This window comes from Lissotriton helveticus, chromosome 4_1 (assembly GCF_964261635.1).
Source record: "Lissotriton helveticus chromosome 4_1, aLisHel1.1, whole genome shotgun sequence".
Taxonomy (NCBI): domain Eukaryota; kingdom Metazoa; phylum Chordata; class Amphibia; order Caudata; family Salamandridae; genus Lissotriton; species Lissotriton helveticus.
This window is the reverse complement of record NC_136063.1, coordinates 1,664,941,231-1,664,963,152: the sequence shown is the minus strand read 5'-3', so window position 1 is coordinate 1,664,963,152 and position 21,922 is coordinate 1,664,941,231.

Here is a 21,922-nt window from a genome sequence, read left to right as displayed (position 1 = left end):
TCAAGTGCGCCATCTTCTTGCATCACAACCGGATCATCACACTGCATCAAGGCGCCCTCTTGCGCACTGCAATGGGCCCACAGGCCGAGAATCTACGCATCACCTCCGCACTGGTAAGGCTCACGACGAGTCCCCTACTATGCGCAAGCATTGAGGAAGGACGCCACTGTTCCCCTGGGTCACGGAACCGGCGCATCTCCCCTTTTGCAAGCCTTTTGTTCACTTTGCGTTACGCATCCAGGTACTTTGTTGAGAACTTTGTCGCATTTACCAACAACTTGAACTAAGAGACTTTAATCATCTTTTAAGTAATCTTAAGTGTAGTATTGTGGATTTTTGTCGTTTGTGGTCTTGTGTTTAAGTCTATATAAAGCATACTTATTTTAATAAAACCTGTGTTGTGTCCATCTGTAGTGTTTTCACTGTATTACTGTGTATATTCACAAATGCTTAACACTCTGCCTCTGAGATAAGCCTGTCTGCTCGTGCCAAGCTAACAAGGGGGTGAGCAGGGGTTATCAAAGAGTGTAATCCCCTTATCCTGACTTAGAAGTAAGGGTCCCTATTTGGACAAAGGTGAATACCATTGCCAACTAGAGACCCCAGATCTAACAATGTCCCTGAAACCTATGTTTTTTTCAGTAAATATATGTATATACATATATATATATATATATATATATATATATATATATATATATATATATATATATATATATATATATATATATAATATATAACCATGATCTGAACAAACGACAACTGCCTATGGTTTATACAATGTAACATACAGATTCTCCCTGTTGCAGTAACAGTTTGAAATGCACTGTCACTTTGACACAGCTTGGTGAAAATTAAAAAAAAAATGGTATGAATGCAGTCAGGTGACTGACTGACGTGTCATGTGATCAAGGCACCTTGGTGCCCAAACGCGTAAAGGCCTTCTGAGTTTGGAACCAATAAAGTAGGTTCTGTGCACTGAACTGTGGTCCGTTCTCCATTTTGTGAAATTGCAGTAGCCGCAGTGGAGTGTTCTGGATATTTAAAACCGTTTTTTGTCTTGTCCGGTTGCACACGGACCCCCCTTTGAAGTCTTTGTGGTCTGTCGTCACACAAGAAAGACATCGTCTGGTAACGGACAACAACCGCACTTTAATCAAGGAGGATTTCGATTTGAACAGCCCCCCAGCAGCACGAGATTAGTGGATTCCTACAGAGTAAGCGGGACAACGAACCCGAGTCGGAGGACCCGTGAGAAGCTGTCAGGAGGCGAAGAAAGGACTACGAGCAGCGCGTTCACGCTGCGTGAAGGGTGTGCCAAAGCTTAGTTGTATGACGGAGTATGCTAACACTCAAAAATATACTCAAGGTTCGGCAACTGAGACTAAGACTTCAGTATTCAAAGGTTCCCAAACAATGTCGGCCAACACGTTAAGAGAACGCGAGGCCTCCGCGGCTGAAATGTTTAAAGACACAAACTCGCCACCAGTGAACTACAATACCCAGAATGCAACTAGCGGAGCTAGTAACACTACGCTCCGGGATAAATTCCGAACCCTGGAAAAATGAATGAAAAGTGAACAGAGAAAGTGGTGGCAGGGTCGCTCCCTCTAACGTTACTTAGATGTCAGGCACGTACCAAGAGGCTTGCGCATATTAATTGCGCCGAGTTATGAAATGCCCGATCCGCAAATGATGAAAGAATGGGCAGACCGAACCTAGAGTCCTCAAGGAAACTGATGATAATACTTGAATGATGATATACGCTGAATCTGACCGCCAAAAATTACAAGAACAAATTGAAACCTTAAATGATGACATCAAAACAATGGGGTAAAGTGATGAGGAGAATAAACTGAGAAAGGAAATGACATTGAGTGGAGGAAAAAACACGAGATCGGAAGACCTACAAATACCACAGAGACAAGGCCGATTACGAATGTGGTTGGATCTTTACTTTTGCCAAGAAGTACGTAAGTATGAAAATATCGAAATTCAGTGGAGTGCCCAAAAATGCAGCAAGGGGCAACAGAGGCACAAAACAGGGTGAATCGTCCGCCTCAGAGCTGAGCTCGGCAATCGAAAGTGAAACAGAAGGAGAAAGTAGAGATGGAAGAGTACCGACTGCAATATCACTGGTGGAGGAACTGGATTTTTTAGTGGAGGAGTGCAAACAAACATTGTGCCCAAAGAAACAACAAGCAAAGACAGCCCCACAAGCGTCGACAAAGGAGAATGGCAAGGCAAAGGAGAGTCCACCAGGCAATACCAAACGCGTCGGTGGAATTGGAAATGAATATATGAGAGAACAGGCATGAACCCAATCAAACTAACATCACAGTAACAAACTTATCCAGGATAACTCTGAATCAGGCGGAGTTATAGTTACTGTCATTGGGGTTATCCTATTCGCCTGAAAGTACCTTCGATTATGGCGCAACCAGCATGGACATATTCAGGGGCATAAGGAAATTAAAGTTAAAAAAATAGCATCTTTTAAAAGGCACGGCTGGTCAATCTGAAAACATAGCACCAATCAACTCACCACCGCTGGTGGATTCAACAGCATTGTGTAACCTCACGAGCCAGGACATGCCGCTGCTTAGAGATCTGCAATCCCCTCCACAAATGGAGTCACAAATTGCCAGTGGAGAGGTACAGAGCAATAATAACAATGGAAATTTTGGACAAAGTAAGACATTGAAGCCCCGCTCCACCTTTGTCCCAATTATGCCCAGAAACGGCATTGATGTGTATCATGAACAGATAATCAGTGAACTGAAACAACTGAACTATAAGACAAACAAACAGAAAAATAAGGAGAAAAACAAGCAGGAGATCAAATATCACCAATTGATGAGCAAAGTATCGAGCAATAAAGAAATCATAATACGTAATGCAGACAAAGGGGGAAATCTGGTAATTTGGAGCAAAACTGACTACATTAATGAAGCTCAAAAACAATTATCAGACAAGGAATGTTATTGCTGATGTGACCAATCAATGGTGAAGGCAACATATGAAAACTTTTACACCATCTTGATGGCCTGGAAGGGATTGGGATTATTAAGTAAAGATGAATATTTGTTTTTAAGGAACAATTCACCAACAATACCGGTACTGTACATTATACCCAAATTACACAAGGATCCAAACAAACCTCCAGGACGCCCTATCATTTCTGCCAAATACAGCTTAACAGAACACACATCACAATACATTGATCATTTTCTACAGGACTTTGTCCAAAAACGTCCCTCATCCTTAAAAGGGCAATAGAGTACCATTTGGGACAGAGACTTAGTGTGCATAAATATCATAGCAAAATGATCATGGATATGATTGATTTCTGCCTGCTTAACAATATTTTCTTATTCCAAAATGTACTGTACCAACAATTGCGGGGTGTTGCTATGGGGGCCAATTTCTCCCCCAGCTATGCCTGTCTCCACATAGGCTGGTGGGAGGAACTGGTCCTACATAGGAAATTTGCTAACAAGCTCAAACAACATGTAAAATGTTGGTGGAGGGACATAGATTATCTGTTTTTAATTTGGCATGGTTCTGAAACAGAAACAACGGTGATTATTCAAGAGTTGAACCTGAATGACATCAATTTACAATTCACATCAGACATCAGTGCAGACAGGGTCCTCTTTCTAGATGTGGAGGTATATATATAGAGGGAGATGGAATAGAAGCTAGAATACACAGAAATTCCACTGCGGTAAATTCAGTATTACATGCAAATAGTTTACATCTGAAGCACCTTGTCCAGAGCATCCCATATGGGGAAATGATACATATAAAACGCATCTGTAGCACTGAAAGTGAATTGAAAAAAGCCCAACTAGAAAGTAAACGGAGATTCCTGGAACGGGATAATACTGCTAAATGTATTGATGCAGCTATTCTTAAAAGCAAGGCAATGGACAGAGACAAGGTATTAAAACTGACAATACCAGGGCCAGAACCAAATAATGACACAGACATTTCTGTACAGCCGTTGAAAACCACAGATCAATCCAGTAATGAAATTTAGAATGATTGTGGGTTACAGAAAGCAACATAAAGAGATCAACCGTATCATTTAGAGAAATTGGCCACTGGTCAAAAACGATCCGGTCCTGGGACACATATTGCCACCAAGACCTTCTATTAAAAAATAGACGGGCCCCCAACATGAAAGATAGACTGGTGGTTAACAATCCAATAGACCAGCCAAATGGGAACTGGCTAAGCCAAAAAGGGCTTTTACAAATGTAAGACCTGTAAAGCCTCTCAACATGGCATAAATACCACCATCTTTAAAACAGCATTTGGGGGAGGTGGGCATACAATTAACAAGTCTCTGTCATGCAAAACAGAATTTGTTGTGTACATCCTCGAGTGCCCCTGTGGACTTCGGTATGTGGGAAGTACCAAGCTGCAGGGGCATAAGAGTATTTTACAACATATTAGAGCGATCAGGAATTGAGATCCAGTATACCCCGTCGCTCGACACTTTAATGAATTTCATCAAGCAGACCCATAGTTTTTAAAGTATTACTTAATTGATTGTGTACCTTTTAATAAAAGAGGGGGTAACAGAGAAGGGATTCTGCAGAAATTGGAAACCAGGTATATTTTAGAACTGGATTCCATGCACCCCAATGGTCTTAATATTACAGAAGACCTGTATGATTATGATTTTAGTCTTAACACTTCTCGTAAGCTGGTTAGACACAACATATCATTTGCAGGTTTTTACAACCTTGAGTTGTCACGAAGTCTGCTTGAGATCATGGGTTCGAAGTAACAGAAATGTAATGTTTTAGCTAGAAAAACATTAAACTGTGTGTAATGGATATTGTAGATCTCAAAAGATATGAACCTCACGGTTAGCATTGTAAAAACAGATAGCAGGATAAAGGTTTTTATCTTGAGTTTTTATATATATATATATATATATGTATATATATATATATATATTACCTACTGGCGGTCGCCAGTAGGTATATATAGTTAGGATTTTTTCTCTATGGGATTTTTGAAAATTCTATGTCTAATAACTTTGGCGTTTGTGGACGGAATTGGCTGAAATTTTCTGGAAAATGGAACATTTTGTTTCTGAGCAGCCCCTGGAAATTTGGGGGGGGTTCGTCAAGGGGGGGCCGAGAAAAAAGGGGGGTCCCAAAACGTGTTTTTAACATTGAGTTTTCCATAGGGCGGTTGGCCTCACTTTTAGCCCGAACGGCTGAATGGATTTCCACGAAACTTGGCAAAATTGTAGGGACTGGTAGCCCGATGTGCCTTTGCTAGGTCTCAATATATGTGCTTCAGTGGATTTTGAGAAATTAACGTTTAAAAAAAGATATATATCTGTAAGCGCGCTCTGGGCAGCGCTCCGGTTCGCGGACTTTACGCGTAACGGAACTTAGCGAAGCGAAGCTGATTGGCTCTCCGGTGTCTGTCAACATTCTAAACAGTCCGGAGCGGCCGCCATCTTGTCTCTCGGTAGGATCGAGAGACAAGAGGAGGCCAAAACAAAGGGGGAAATGACCATAAGGGGGCATAGTAGATCCTCCCTGACCCCCTAGGTTTAATGTGGAGGCTTTAAAAGGGCCCCGCAGGGCAAAAAAAAAACAACATTTTTTTTGTTTTTTTTGCGTGGGTAGCGCCCGGTTCGCGAACCGGGAAGCGTTCTGGGCAGCGTACTATAAGGAAAAAAGAATGATAGACTTTTCAAATACTGTATGTTAATTGATTGTTGGTTTTGTTGATTATTTTTTAATTTTTTTTATTTTTTAAGCAATTATTTATTATTGTGATTGTGTTTGAAAATGTAATAACATTTCTAACATTTAACTAGTTTATGAATTACATATAAAAATGATTAAAGACTCAAACAATTTTTTAATATTACATACAATTTTATTTTTCGGATTGTTTTTCAAAATTTAATAGAACGTCTAGCATTTGACTGTCCGATATGTCCTCTTGTTGAGTGAACATAAGTTCCCACATTTGACCGTCATCATAATGAAGTAAATGATCCACAGATTCTACCCATTGAACTAATTCATGGTCCCGGTATTTCATCCATGAAATCTGAGTCATCATTGTCCTCAATATCTTTTTCTGTGTTGTTCTCCAGAACAATTTCGAAGGAAACATTCTGCTCACCTTCCATTTTATTGCTGTAATTTGCATAAAAAATAAATATATCAGTAGAGATAGGGCACTGTTGGGTTTAAGTTCAGACAGGTACTTGTGAGTTTATAACAGAGAAGTAATCTATAGGCACTGTATGGTTTCAGGCGTGAAGTAGTACTATTAAATAGTGCCTGTGAAGAAGCCTAAGTAAATTCATAATTATACCACAGAAACCTAAATCAATCCATAATTATAATAAAGAAGCCTTTCTCAATGTCTAACTCTTACAGAGGGATAGTATATAACTATACGAAAATGTTTTCAAATTTATAAAATAATATCTCACCTTCTAAAAAGAAGTTTAAGTTGTGAGTGAAAATGATCTTGCAATGTAGTTCAGGAAGTAGTAGTCAAAATGGCTGTGTTTCTCTCTCTTCCTTTATATATATTCAGGTACATAGCCAATCAAATGTCAGGTAAAAAAAGAAAATGAAAGTAACATTTTAATTGGTTGTCAATTCCAACACTTCAGATGTGTTTTGTGAAGTAATTTACCTCAGGGTATTTAGAGAGGTCTACAGGCTAAATGGTTAAATGGAATTTCAATCAAATTTGTGAAAATGGTAGGCATTGGTATGTAGTATGAGCTAATCTATATTTGGTGAAATTGTCTCCAGTCGCTTTTCTGTAAACTACTTTCCCACCTTTTTTGATGGTGCGCTTCCCAGGGAGCGACCCGGTACGCGAACTGGTGAGCGCCCCGGTTCGCGAACCTTAAGCGTTACGGGAGTCCACCATTTTGTGTTTCGGTCGAATTAAGATACAAGATGGAGGGCAAATAATGTTCAGAATGGGTAGAAGGGGGCACGGTAGACTTATCTTGACCCCCTAGGTTTTCTGAGGGTGGCTGAGGAGGCCCATATGTGCGGGAAAAAAACAATTTTTTTAAAAATTTAGCGAGGTTAGCTCCCGGTTCGCGTACCGGGTAGCGCCCCAGGGAGCGTACTTTGTTGAAAATTTGTGAAAAATGTTAGAGTAAAATAATAATTGTGAGTGATCAGATGTAGGGTAGCTCTGAGAAGAGCTTTTGGGTTTATGGTACATTTAGGTACTTATAAGTAGGTACCAATGCACAGTCTTAAATTCAGAATGAAAATTCTGTTGCCCTCATCTGAGAAGTGAACTCCATCTCCTCTGTAGATATCTTGCATGTAGTAATGCAAGTTATTGTTGTACAGGGAGCCCATTCCATGGTCTCTCATGTAAGCTGAAACAGATTTGTTTACATGCTTCCTCGACTTCTCAATTTGTGGACAAAATTGGTTTGACCACCTCCATTTCTGTCTTTGGCATATATTTGAATATACCAAGGCAGTCTGAGGAAAAAGTGCCATCAATTGCTCAAAGGTGTCCTTTAAAAGCATTTCCAGACCTACCCCAGTCAAAGTGCCCAAATCATTACCTCCACAGTGCACAATTAACAGGTCAGGTTTTGGCAAATGCATAAAGGTTTTCACCAATGGTATCAATTGGTGACATTTTAATCCTCTGTGGCCAAACCACTTAATTTCCACATCTTGTAGATTGAGGTTAGGTAAATTCCTGTTCTCAGCATACCTCTGAGCCCAATAGATGTAACTATGTCCAACAATCCAGACAGAAAACATGGTGAGAGAAGCTTCTCCTGCAGTCAGATGAAGTGTGGCAATGAAATGGCAGTTGAAAAAATAAGAGTTTAAAATGAAAAAAACTGTGGAGTTTCTGTGTTAATGAAGCAGTAACAGTGATTGGTGGATTTTGATTGCTGAAAACAGAAAGTTAGGGTGCATGGATGAGTTGTTTGAAAGATGTATTTTGAGTGGTCAAGAAAAAATCATTAAATGAAAGAATGCACTGGATATGAGGTGCACTGAGAGTTCAGAGTTCAATTGCAACATTGTTGTGTGAACTTGCAAACACCAGAGGTCTTCCAAGAGGTGGTTGCCATGCAGAAAAGGCATGAAATGGCAGAGGGGGGAAGGGTTTTGATTTGAAAAAAGTGAGGGAAGAGTTTTGATTGGGTGACATGAGAGATATGTGTGAAGAATTACAGCATTTCTGTGCTTTTGATAGCTGCAGACTCTGGAGTGCATACCTTTTGCTCTGCTGAAGACAAATTGGTGTGTTTTTGAGACTGTTTTGAAACTCAAAGTATTTGCTAAGGTGAGAAAAGATTTCTTTAATTTAGATAGAGAATAGTGTGCTTTAAGGAGAAAATTATGAAGAAAGTTGTGTTCTTCAAATGTTGCTTTGGCTCAAGTGTTTTACAAATAGATTTTGTTTCTTTGAGAAAATGTAATTGGAGAAAATGTGAAGTATTAGTACTGACAGGGTGTTATTGTGCATAGGAGCTGTGGAGTCTTTTCAAATTATGATTTGAAAATCGTTTTTGAGGAAAATGAATGGTTATAATATTTATGACAAGGACATAATGGTGTATGCTTCATTATAAGGCAATTGAGTGTCTCTGATGTTATTTTTCCCATTTTAATGTAAGACCTTTCTCTGTGGAGCATATTGCTTGTAAATATGCTCCCACCTGTGCATGGCAAATTTAGATTTTGAATGATTGTGTTACATAGCTATGTTAAAAGTGACCCAACCATGCTGCAAAGGCAATCAAAAAACGCTTTTATGTGTCTTAAGGACATTTTAAGTCATTTCCCTATGTGCAGTGTTTTCAAATTATGATTTGAAAATCGTTTTTGGGGAAAAGGAATGGTTTGTAAATTTATGACAAGGATATAATGGTGTATGCTTCTTTATAAGGCATTTCAGTGTCTCTGATGTCATTTTTCCCATATTACATTAAAAGACCTTTCCCCGTGGGGCACATTCCTTGTAAATATGTTCCCACCTGTGCATGGCAAATTTAGATTTTGAATGTTTGTGTTACATAGCTATGTTAAAAGTGACCCAACCATGCTGGAAAGGCAATCAAAAAACGCTTTCATGTGTCTTAAGGACATTTTAAGTCATTTCCCTATGTGCAGTGTTTTCAAATTATGATTTGAAAATCGTTTTTGGGGAAAAGGAATGGTTTGTGAATTTATGACAAGGATATAATGGTGTATGCTTCTTTATAAGGCATTTCAGTGTCTCTGATGTCATTTTTCCCATATTACATTAAAAGACTTTTCCCCGTGGGGCACATTCCTTGTAAATATGGTCCCACCTGTGCATGGTAAATTTAGATTTTGACTGTTTGAGTTACATAGCCATGTTAAAAGTGACCCAAAAACTTGCAAAGGCTTTAAAAAAACACTTTCATGTGTCTTAAGGACATTTTAAGTCATTTCCACCCGGGTGCAGTGTTTTCAAATTATGACTTGAAAATCGTTTTTGACGTAAAGGAATGTTGTTAAAATGTATGTGCGCCATATGCCCCCAAATTTCTTTTTCAGGGGTGCAGCAGGGTGTTCTTGAGACACCCCTGCACCTTTGGAAAAATTCCTAATTTGCGATGAGCTAATTGCTAATCGCAAATTGCACCTTCATTCCTATGGGCCTCCTGGCCCATGGAAATGAATGTGTAATTTGCAATTAGCAATTTGTTCATTGCAAATTAGGAATGGTAAAGAATCGCTATTTATTCCTTAAAATTCGCTATTTTGGAAATGCAAAATAGTTTGATGATACATATGGCGGTTCATCTCTAACAAGATAAGAAGCTTAGGGATACATTTATGATGACTGGCGCAATGAAGTGGACATCACTTACTTCATTGGTAGAGCTTTACATGTATTATCTCCTCTGTATTCTTCGTCAAGCGTAACTTTCATCTGCAATCCTGAGTAGGCCTCACCTTAAACAAACCTCTGGATAGGGCACACCTTATCGTCATCCTGAATTAATCATTTAAAATGCTAGGGACAGATTTATGATAGGTGTATGCCTCTTTTGCGCCACTGTGCGTCACTTTTGTGATGCAGCGGCGGTGCAAAAGATTTGCTATGAGGCGACAAAATTACAAATTGATGCATTTAGGCAGATGTGTCATGGTGTAAAAAACACCGTGCCACATGAAACTGATGCAGCAGTGATGCAAAAGATGCACCATGTTGCAAGACAGGCCTCACTTGGGGCCATATGTATGAAGCTAATTAGCATTTGCAAAGGTCGAAGTTCTGTGAATTTTGGCCTTTGCGAATGCTAATTAGACAAATGGTATGTATCAAACAAGTTTGATGCAAAATAAGGAATAGCAAAATTTGCTATTCTTTATTTTGCGATTGCACTGAAGGATTTGCAAATTTTGTGATTTCTTAAATGCAGTGTATCAAACAAAAAATATGCAAAAAATGCCATTAAGGATTTGCAAATTACCACCAACTTCTAGTTGGTGGTATTTTGCGAATTCTTTTCAAAAAGCTTTTTTTCCAAAAAACAAAAGGTGCCATATGACGCCCATACATGCCCTTAGGGCATGTATGTGCGCCATATGCCCCCAAATTTCTTTTTCAGGGGGTGCAGCAGGGTGTTCTTGAGACACCCATGCACCCTTGGAAAAATTCCTAATTTGCGATGAGCTAATTGCTAATCGCAAATTGCACCTTCATTCCTATGGGCCTCCTGGCCCATGGAAATGAATGAGTAATTTGCAATTAGCAATTTGCTCATTGCAAATTAGGAATGGTAAAGAATCCCTATTTATTCCTTAAAATTCGCTATTTAGGAAATGCAAAATAGTTTGATGATACATATGGCAGTTCATCTCTAACAAGATAAGAAGCATAGAGATAGATTTATGATGACTGGCACAATGAAGTGGACATTACTTACTTCATTGGTAGGCCTTTACATGTATTATCTCCTCTGTATTGTTCATCATGTGTAACTTTGATCTGAAATCCTGAGTAGGCCTCACCTTAAACAAGCCTCTGGATAGGCCACACATTATCGTCATCCTGAATTAATCATTTAAAATGCTAGGGACAGATTTATGATAGGTGTATGCCTCTTTTGCGACACTGTGCGTCACTTTTCTGATGCAGCGGCGGTGCAAAAGATTTCCTATGAGGCGACAAAATTACAAATTGATGCATTTAGGCAGATGTGTCATGGTGTAAAAAAAACGTGCCACATGAAACCGATGCAGCAGTGATGCAAAAGATGCACCATGTTGCAAGACAGGCCTCACTTGGGGCTATATGTATCAAGCTAATTAGCATTCGCAAAGGCCTAAATTCTGCGAATTTCAGCCTTTGCGAATGCTAATTAGACAAATGGTATGTATCAAACAAGTTTGATGCAAAATAAGGAATAGCAAAATTTGCTATTCCTTATTTTGCGATTGCACTGAAGGATTTGCAAATTTTGCGATTCTTTAAATGCAATGTATCAAACAAAAAATATGCAAAAAATGCCATTAAGGATTTGCAAATTACCACCAACTTCTAGTTGGTGTTAATTTGCGATTTCTTTTCAAAAAGCTTTTTTTCCATAAAACAAAAGGTGCCATATGACGCCCATACATGCCCTTAGGGCATGTATGTGCGCCATATGCCCCCAAATTTCTTTTTGAGGGGTGCAGCAGGGTGTTCTTGAGACACCCCTGCACCCTTGGAAAAATTCCTAATTTGCGATGAGCTAATTGCTAATCGCAAATTGCACCTTCATTCCTATGGGCCTCCTGGCCCATGGAAATGAATGGGTAATTTGCAATTAGCAATTTGCTCATTGCAAATTAGGAATGGTAAAGAATCGCTATTTATTCCTTAAAATTCGCTATTTAGGAAATGCAAAATAGTTTGATGATACATATGGCGGTTCATCTGTAACAAGATAAGAAGCTTAGGGATACATTTATGATGACTGGCGCAATGAAGTGGACATTACTTACTTCATTGGTAGGCCTTTACATGTATTATCTCCTCTGTATTCTTCATCAAGCGTAACTTTAATCTGCAATCCTGAGTAGGCCTCACCTTAAACAAACCTCTGGATAGGCCACACCTTATCGTCATCCTGAATTAATCATTTAAAATGCTAGGGACAGATTTATGATAGGTGTATGCCTCTTTTGCGCCACTTACAAAACACTGCCCACGGGGAAATGACTTAAAATGTCCTTAAGACACATGAAAGTGTTTTTTTTAAGCCTTTGCAACTTTTTTGGGTCACTTTTAACATGGCTATGTAACTCAAACAGTCAAAATCTAAATTTACCATGCACAGGTGGGAGCATATTTACAAGGAATGTGCTCCACGGGGAAAGGTCTTTTAATGTAATATGGGAAAAATGACATCAGAGACACTGAAATGCCTTATAAAGAAGCATACACCATTATGTCCTTGTCATAAATTTACAAACCATTCCTTTTCCCTAAAAACGATTTTCAAATCATAATTTGAAAACACTGTACATGGGGAAATGACTTAAAATGTCCTTAATTCAAAATTTGCTATTCCTTATTTTGCGATTGCATTGAAGGATTTGCAAATTTTGCGATTCCTTAAATGCAATGTATCAAACAAAAAATATGCAAAAAATGCCATTAAGGATTTGCAAATTACCACCAACTTCTAGTTGGTGGTAATTTGCGAATTCTTTTCAAAAAGCTTTTTTTCCAAAAAACAAAAGGTGACATATGACGCCCATACATGCCCTTAGGGCATGTATGTGCGCCATATGCCCCCAAATTTCTTTTTCAGGCGTGCAGCAGGGTGTTCTTGAGACACCCCTGCACCCTTGGAAAATTTCCTAATTTGCGATGAGCTAATTGCTAATCGCAAATTGCACCTTCATTCCTATGGGCCTCCTGGCCCATGCAAATGAATGGGTAATTTGCAATTAGCAATTTGCTCATTGCAAATTAGGAATGGTAAAGAATCGCTATTTATTCCTTAAAATTCGCTATTTAGGAAATGCAAAATAGTTTGATGATACATATGGCGGTTCATCTGTAACAAGATAAGAAGCTTAGGGATACATTTATGATGACTGGCGCAATAAAGTGGACATTACTTACTTCATTGGTAGGCCTTTACATGTATTATCTCCTCTGTATTCTTCATCAAGCGTAACTTTAATCTGCAATCCTGAGTAGGCCTCACCTTAAACAAACCTCTGGATAGGCCACACCTTATCGTCATCCTGAATTAATCATTTAAAATGCTAGGGACAGATTTATGATAGGTGTATGCCTCTTTTGCGCCACTGTGCGTCACTTTTGTGATGCAGCGGTGGTGCAAAAGATTTGCTATGAGGCGACAAAATTACAAATTGATGCATTTAGGCAGATGTGTCATGGTGTAAAAAAAACGTGCCACATGAAACCGATGCAGCAGTGATGCAAAAGATGCACCATGTTGCAAGACAGGCCTCACTTGGGGCCATATGTATCAAGCTAATTACCATTCGGAAAGGTCAAAATTCTGCGAATTTCGGCCTTTGCTAATGCTAATTAGACAAATGGTATGTATCAAACAAGTTTGATGCAAAATAAGGAATAGCAAAATTTGCTATTACTTATTTTGGGAATGCACTGAAGGATTTGCAAATTTTGCGATTCCTTAAATGCAATGTATCAAACAAAAAACATGCAAAAAATGCCATTAAGGATTTGCAAACTACCACCAACTTCTAGTTGGTGGTAATTTGCGAATTCTTTTCAAAAAGCTTTTTTTCCAAAAAACAAAAGGTGCCATATGACGCCCATACATGCCCTTAGGGCATGTATGTGCGCCATATGCCCCCAAATTTCTTTTTCAGGGGTGCAGCAGGGTGTTCTTGAGACACCCCTGCACCTTTGGAAAAATTCCTAATTTGTGATGAGCTAATTGCTAATCGCAAATTGCACCTTCATTCCTATGGGCCTCCTGGCCCATGGAAATGAATGGGTAATTTGCAATTAGCAATTTGCTCATCGCAAATTAGGAATGGTAAAGAATCGCTATTTATCCCTTAAAATTCGCTATTTAGGAAATGCAAAATAGTTTGATGATACATATGGCGGTTCATCTGTAACAAGATAAGAAGCTATGGGATAGATTTATGATGACTGGCGCATCACCAGGGATGTGCCAGTCATCCTGCGCCACTGTTCCGCCACCCATGGTGTGCTGCATTTACAATGCGGCGCAGCATGGGGCAAAAATGGCACAGATGCGTGACGCATCTGTGCCGTAAAGGTGGCGCATTGCTGGAGTTGTATCGCAAGTGCGATGCAGCTCCAGCAAGGCTCAGGGGTGCCCCATCTCCACAATGTTGTGTCAAGACCTATGCCTGCTTAAAGCAGGCGCAGGGTTTTGACGCAGCTTATTCCTATCTGATTGTAAAGGCGGCACACCATGGGTGGCAGAGCAGTGGTGCACGTTAACTGGTGCATGCCTGGGGATGTGCCATTTAACATAAATCTGCCCCATTACATTTAAGTATGTGCAGGGGACACAGAGTCGGTGAGGCTTATCCAAGGTTAAGAAGAGATGAGTCCTGTTCACTGAAAAATTAGACATAGGCTTCACCTGCTCAGCATCGCTGGACATGGCTAAATAATAGCTGCAAAATGTTACTCTTGTTAAACAATTTTAATTATTATAATCTCTGAGATTTGTCTCTTACTCTGCAACATCTCATTGTTGTTATCTTTCTTTAAAGATAAAGACAACATCAACATGAGCGACAATCAGCAATCAGTTGATTTCGACCTCATCATTGAACTCGTAATTGAAACATCAGTGGATGTTGATCCCTTGGATGATTTAAATCCTGAGGATGAAGAAGAACGTGATGAGGATGCAGATTTGTCCGAATTATATGACATAGGGTGGGAAGCTGACCTGCTTGAGCCTATGGAACTATAAACATTTATTTTTAAAATTTACAATAAATGAAAAGTAAAAATGTAAACTGTTTAATTTTAAATTAAACACACCTTCAAAAACAGGTTATGTGTAGTGTCTTCAATAAAATATTAAAATATGCTCATAAAATTAGATCAGATTCACATATAAAACAGGACAGGTAAATGAAGAAGAATTCCATTTCTTTTCTGCTATTTCTGTATTCTAAATTTGCCAAAGCACTAAAAAATATTATATGTAAAAATGTTAAGTAGTGTGTTAAGTTTTTGTTGACTGTTATTGATTTACTGTTTGGTAATAGTGGTTAATAACATTTTTTATTATATTTTACCACAGATTCAACTGCAGATAATTTCAAATTTTGAGAATGCCAACTAAGGAGAGAATGAGAAAGGCTACAAAACGTCAAAGACAGCAGGTCCATCATTTACAGCAGCAGTCCTCTACAAAAAAAAATCGTCAAGTCACCAAGAAAGCACCGGGTAAGAGTACAAAAACATTCATAAGAAATATTTGTAGTAAAAAAAATATTACTACAGAAAATGTTTCAGTCCAGAAAAAGAGAAGCAATTCAAACGGAAAGGAAAGGCCAATCAAAAATGTTACTGCTAGAGCAAGAGATAACTCTGTGCATGATAGTAGAAGGAAACAACAGTTTAGGGTCATTCGTAAACGAATGTTCCGCAACAGGATAATTGGCAATTTGTTAAAAAATATTAAGAAAGGTCAACAGAAAGTGCTTTTTTATAAGAGAAAAAAAAAAGTTGAGAAAGTTATTGATCAGGTATTTGAAATTAAACGTAAGTTATTTATTTTGATAATCAATAGAATTAGGAAGCTAAACAAGGCAATTTATGATTTCAAAAGAAATAGTAGATGGAAGAGAATAGTTAATCGTAGTAATTTTTGTGAAGTTTTTTCTGGAGAATGGATGCATAGTTCAAGCTGTGAGGCATTTTTTAATGAGGAGAGTTATTTCCAGGATAATGATTTGGTGCATGCAGTTGACACCAGTGGTCGTGCTTATGAAGTGAAAGATGGTTGTCCAGTTGAAAAAGAAAAACTTGTGACAACAGAGGCAGAAGAGGTGTTAGGTAATGAGGTTTTAGGAAGACGTGCTAAGGGTCCTGTGTACACCTGGAAGTGTAGTAGTATTTGCAGTGTGCGACAGGATTCCATCAATTTGCTTTGTGATTTTGTACGGTCATTTAATAAGAAAAGTTTTAAGCAGAAAATGAGGTTGTTGCAAGAATTAGATCCTTGCAGAGTGAGAGAAGTGACAGGTTTGCATGGTCATTCACTGGCTTGTCTTTCCAGGAGAGTATGCCAGAGTGTTTTTCATCATTTCAGGATGCTAGCAGTGCATCATAATAAAGTGAGGAAATTAGTTAGAATGTTGTATTATGCTAAGAGTCCAGCAATTATGCTCAAACAATTATGTGCTGCTCTTTTGCATGGTTCTGAAATAGATGTGAAGAATATATGTGAAGAAATTGAGTTTTGTTACTTTGGAAGTAAAGAGGAGAATGTTGAAATTGACCAAGAAGAAGCGGGTAATGTGGAAGATAGTGTACAGGTTTCCAGTACAGATAATTTCCAGAGGGAAATTGCGACGTTTCAGGTCAAATCAAGTGAGAGGCCAAATTTCACTTGTGTGTGTTGTCGACGCACTTATTATAAGAATCAGACTAAGTTAGTGTATTTATATGCAAAAAGTGAAAGGGAAAATAATAGTGAATGGAAGGATTTCACAACATACTTGATGGTAGAAAATTGTTTTGATTTGGGATTGGATCAACGTGTGTGTACTTATTGTTGTTGCAAATTAAATCAAAACCAGATGCCTGCTAGAGCAGTTAATAATAATCTGGAATTGGTTGAGATTCCTTCTGAATTGAAGGATTTAAATACTTATGAATCTATTTTGATTCAAAGTATCCATCCCTTTCAGGCTATTGTAAGAATGGACCAAAGACAGGGAAATTGCCTCCATCAGATTTACAGAGAGGATTAAAGGGAAGAGTTGTTTATTTGCCTCTAGATTTGAAGAAAAACATTAACACAATTGGAGTAGAAAAAGTGGAAGAGGAACCTCTGGTTATCTTAGTTAATGGGGTTCCGACAAAGAATAAGAAAATATGGCAAGATTTAGTGGATGTTAGGAAAGTTAAAAAGGCAACATTGTATTTGAAAAAAAATAATAAATACTATAAGAATGTATATGTTGCAGAAGAGGAAGTAAGTAAGGAAGAGGATAGCGATTTGTGTGCTGGTCAAATTGAGAAAGTAGAACCCTCTACTAGTGAAGAAATATATGAACATTATAGTGTTCATCCTTTGCATTCCAAGGAAGTCATGGGGAATGCTATTGAGTTGTTTCAAATGAAACAAGCCAAAGGGAGTCCCATTAGTGTTTGGGAGGAAAGTTTGGAAGCTCGGTGTTTCCCACAGCTTTTTCCAACAGGTCAGGGAGGAAGATATGATGAGCGACCTCATCAAATTCCTGCTTCTGAATACCGGACTTTGCGATTGTATGCAGGAGATGCTAGGTTTCGACAATGCATTCCCTATTTGTTTAATCTCCTGTTTGAAAGCGATCTGTCTGGACTGTCATATGCAGTGAACCACATCTTGAAAAGTGGTATACACATGCAAAACATCTCGGCAAGTGACTTTATGGATAAAGTCAATGTCCAAGACAGTATTTTGAATTCTCACCTGATTAATCTCATGGCGTGTCAGCGTGGTACTAATGAGTACTGGTACCGTCGTCATGGTGATTTAAAATGTATGCTGAGGAACTTAGGAACTCCCACATGGTTGCTCACTCTGAGCTGTGCCGAGTATGGCTGGGAAGACTTACTTGAATTTCTACGAGAGGCAAATGCTAACGTAGAAAACATCGAATTCAAGACACCCGGAGAACTGTGCTCTTTGGATCCAGTCAATGTATGTAGGTACTTCAATCATAGATTTGAAGCTATGATGTCTTTCATCATGAATAAGAAGAATCCACCTCTTGGAGAGGTGTTGGATTTCTTCTGGAGAAAGGAGTACCAAGCAAGAGGTGCTCCTCATATACATATGTTGCTGTGGATCAAGGATGCACCTAAATTTGGAACGGATCCAGAAGACTCAGTGATGAGTTTTATACAAGAGTATTCTACGTGTGCTGTTCCAAACGCAAAGGAGAAGAAAAGCCTAAGAGAAAAAGTTCTGCGTTTCCAAAGCCATCGATGTGGAAAGTACTGTCGTCGTAAATTCCGAAACAAGGACAAGTTCTACACCAAATGTTGTTTCGGCTTTCCACGACCGGTGATTTCTAAAGGAAGAGTAAACAGTTTGATGTCTTCGCTGCGACATAATGTGATGAAGAAATCACCTAAAAACACATACAATTTGAAGAGGAACGAAGAGTCCAAGTACATCAACGACTACAACCCGGTGATTTTGTCCATGTGGAATGCTAACATGGATATACAGTTTGTGGCTGATAACTGTATGGCTGTGGCTCGGTATGTGACGTCTTACATCACCAAAAAAGAGAAGACAGAATTGAAGGATATGTGGGAGGACATTTCCCATGAAAAGAGCCTCAGCAAGAAGTTGTACAGTTTCAGTCTGAAGATGTTGTCGCATCGAGAAATTGGAGCGTACGAATGTTCTGACCGGTTGTCTTCAGGAAGTCTCTATGCCAAGTCCAGGAGTATCATGTGGGCGAGTCTTGGTCTTGCTGCAACGCGTAATCGAGTTCTCAAACCTGTGCGGGAAATTGAGTATTTGGCGGAAAAGGAGCCAAACAGTACCGACATTTTGAAGACCAACATGTTGGATACATATTATCCAAATCGAAGCATTCACCTCGAGAATGTTTGTTTATATGAGGTTCTTCAAAATTACATATTCAAGAGGAACATCAAAGAAGATACTGAGAAAGGAGTGTATGCTGTAATAGGAAGTGAGGGATGTCTGGTCAAGCAAAGAAAATGCCACTTGGTAAACCATCGAAAATTGAGTGGCGAATCTCCTGAAAAAAAGGAGTTTTTCTATTTAGCACTTTTGCAACTTTTCAAGCCTTGGCGTGCAGAAGAGGAACTGCTTGGAGATTTTCTCTGTTACGAAGACTCTTTCAATGCCGCCAAGGAGACCATAGAATGTCCTGCTTTTCCCAAATATGTAGAAATGTTGAATGCGGAAATATAGCAGGAAGCAATGATTGCAGCCGAGATTGCCAGAGACAGTTCTCAGGACAGTCAGAGTTCTGCTTCATTGAGTCAGGATCCACTAGGAGGACCTGTTATCGAAAATGAAGCTGCCACTGCTATGAATGAAGTGGAAAGAGCCATGGCACATGCTCAGGAGGATGCGGTTAACTTAGAAGAGTTGGAAAGACAACTCAACGTTGAGCAGAGGAAAATATATGACGAAGTTACCATGCAAATTGATCATGGACTAAGTCATGACAAGAAAGAGTGCTCATGTACGTCGTTGAAACCTGTCCGACTGTACATGAGTGGAGAAGCGGGAACTGGAAAAAGTTTCCTTATTAAAGTAATTTCATGTTATTTGCAGGAAAGGACAGAGTCATCGCTGTCTTGTGTTGTCACCGCTCCAACTGGACTGGCAGCACATAACATTAAAGGGATTACTTTACATCGTTTACTGATGCTGCCAGTGGAGCATGACAACAAATTACAATATCACAAGCTATCTGGAGATGCTTGTTTTGAAGTTTCAAGAGTCTTGAGGAAAATGAAACTTCTTATCATTGACGAAGTAAGCATGGTTTCCAATGTCATGCTTGCCTTTGTGCATTTGAGAATGCAAGAAGTTCTCAAAACAGAGTATGATGTGTTATTTGGTGGCAAACACGTCATTGTTTTCGGAGATCTTATGCAGCTGACACCAGTGAAAGGGCAACCTGTGTTCAAAATGCTCACGCATGAAGATACCAGGAAGTGCCTAGGCAGCATTGGCAACGTCAATATATGGTTAAACTTCAATTATGCTGAACTGCATGAAAATATGCGTCAGGCGAAGGATGAAGTTTACAAGACTATTCTACAAGATGTTAGAATTGGAAAAGTGACCGAGCATGGGAAAGAAGCTTTACATGCACGATTACTGTCAAATATATATCCAGAACAAGATGTTGTGCCTGAGAATATTTTTCAGAAAATTACTGAGAAGAAATCTGGAATATGTTTGATGCCAACTCTTGCAGAATGTGCCAAATTCAACAACAAAATGTTGCATTTAGAAAAGCAAGAGATTGTGAAACTGGAAGCTATTGACAGAGTAGAGCATATGGGATCAACAATTATTTTGTCTGAGAATCTGAAAACAAAATTGGATTCATTAGAGAAGAGTATATCTAAAACTGCAGGTTTTGAAAAGACTCTGAATGTGTGCTTGAACTGCCGTGTAATTTTAAGAAGGAATTTACATGTTGAAAGAGGTCTGGTAAATGGATCAATGGGTAATGTTGTTGATTTTGTGAAATACAGAAATAGAGATGGAATTGAATTTTTAAAAATTAAATTTGATGGCATTGAGGAAGTACAGCTAATTGGTCGTTGTTCTGCTAGATTTTTGCTTGTAAAAGACTTATATGTTTGCCGTAAGCAGTTTCCTGTTTGCTTGGCATATGCGGTGACAATCCATAAATCGCAAGGTTTAAGTGTAGACAGTGCATTGGTGAATATTGGCAGTTCTGTGTTCAAGGAGGGTATGGCATATGTGGCATTGTCACGAGTTAGAACTTTATCGGGATTGTACTTGATTGAGTGTGATGTCTCAAACATTTGTGCGGATCTAGATTGTGTTAAGGAATACAATAGGTTAAGAAGAGAGTATGCGCCACATTTGCCTCAATATCCTTTGTTTGAGAAACGTGTGGTAGGCCGGAAACGAAGAAATGTGACCAATACTAGGGAGGTTGTAGCAAAAAGACGAAAAGTCGATGAACCTGAAATTATAAGCAGAAACAAAAAGGATTCTGTTGAAGATGTTGTTGGTTTTCAATTTGAAAACAGTTCTGGTGTCAACTGCTATGCTAATGTAGTGGTTAATGTTTTGTTTTCTCTAGAAAATGTAAAAGAAGAGATTGTGGTCAATTCTGATCAAAGATTTTGCAGTTTGTTAAATTCTGTCTTAGAAAAATGTAGCACTGATAGAACAAACATAGAAAGTGTGTCTGAAATTCGAAATCTGTTAGACAGATGTTCAGGCCAAACACAATTCTCTCAAAATATTCAGCAAGATTGTCAGGAGTTTTTAATGTATATGCTTGATGTATTGCATGCTGAAGGTGTAGATGTAGATCAGCTGTTTGGGCTTTCTTATCAATGGCAGCATGACTGCGAGAACTGTATGGTATCAAGTACTACTAGTGTAGACTCAGAAAGATTTATATATTTAACTTTGCCAGACAGTAAATCAGTCTCCTTTAATAAGCTAGTAAAAGCAGCTGATCACAACATGGAGTGTAGCCAATGTAAATCTGAAATGATGTCCACATTATTTATACAAACATATGGCCAGTATGTCATTTTAATGTTCCAACGATGTAGGCCTGATGGAACAAAATTGACAACTTTAATTAAAAATGTTGTGGCTTCGCAGTTGTCAATATCAGGAAGGACTTTTGTAACTGCAGCAATTATATATCATGACGGTCCTTCAATAACATCAGGACATTACACAGCTTATTTAAAGTCTAGAAATGGCTGGTCATTCTGCAATGATTCTGTTTTAATTTTCAAAAAAAAATTGCCGTATGACCTTAAAAACTCTTACCTGGTGTTTTTAAAACCAAAATTTTAGGGAAAGAATCTCGGGATGTGCTCTGAGGAATTTCAAGAAGTTCTAATGGCTCCTACACGATTTGGCCTTGAGGATAAGTGTAGTTCAGAGACATAACTTCTAACCATAAGACTGGAC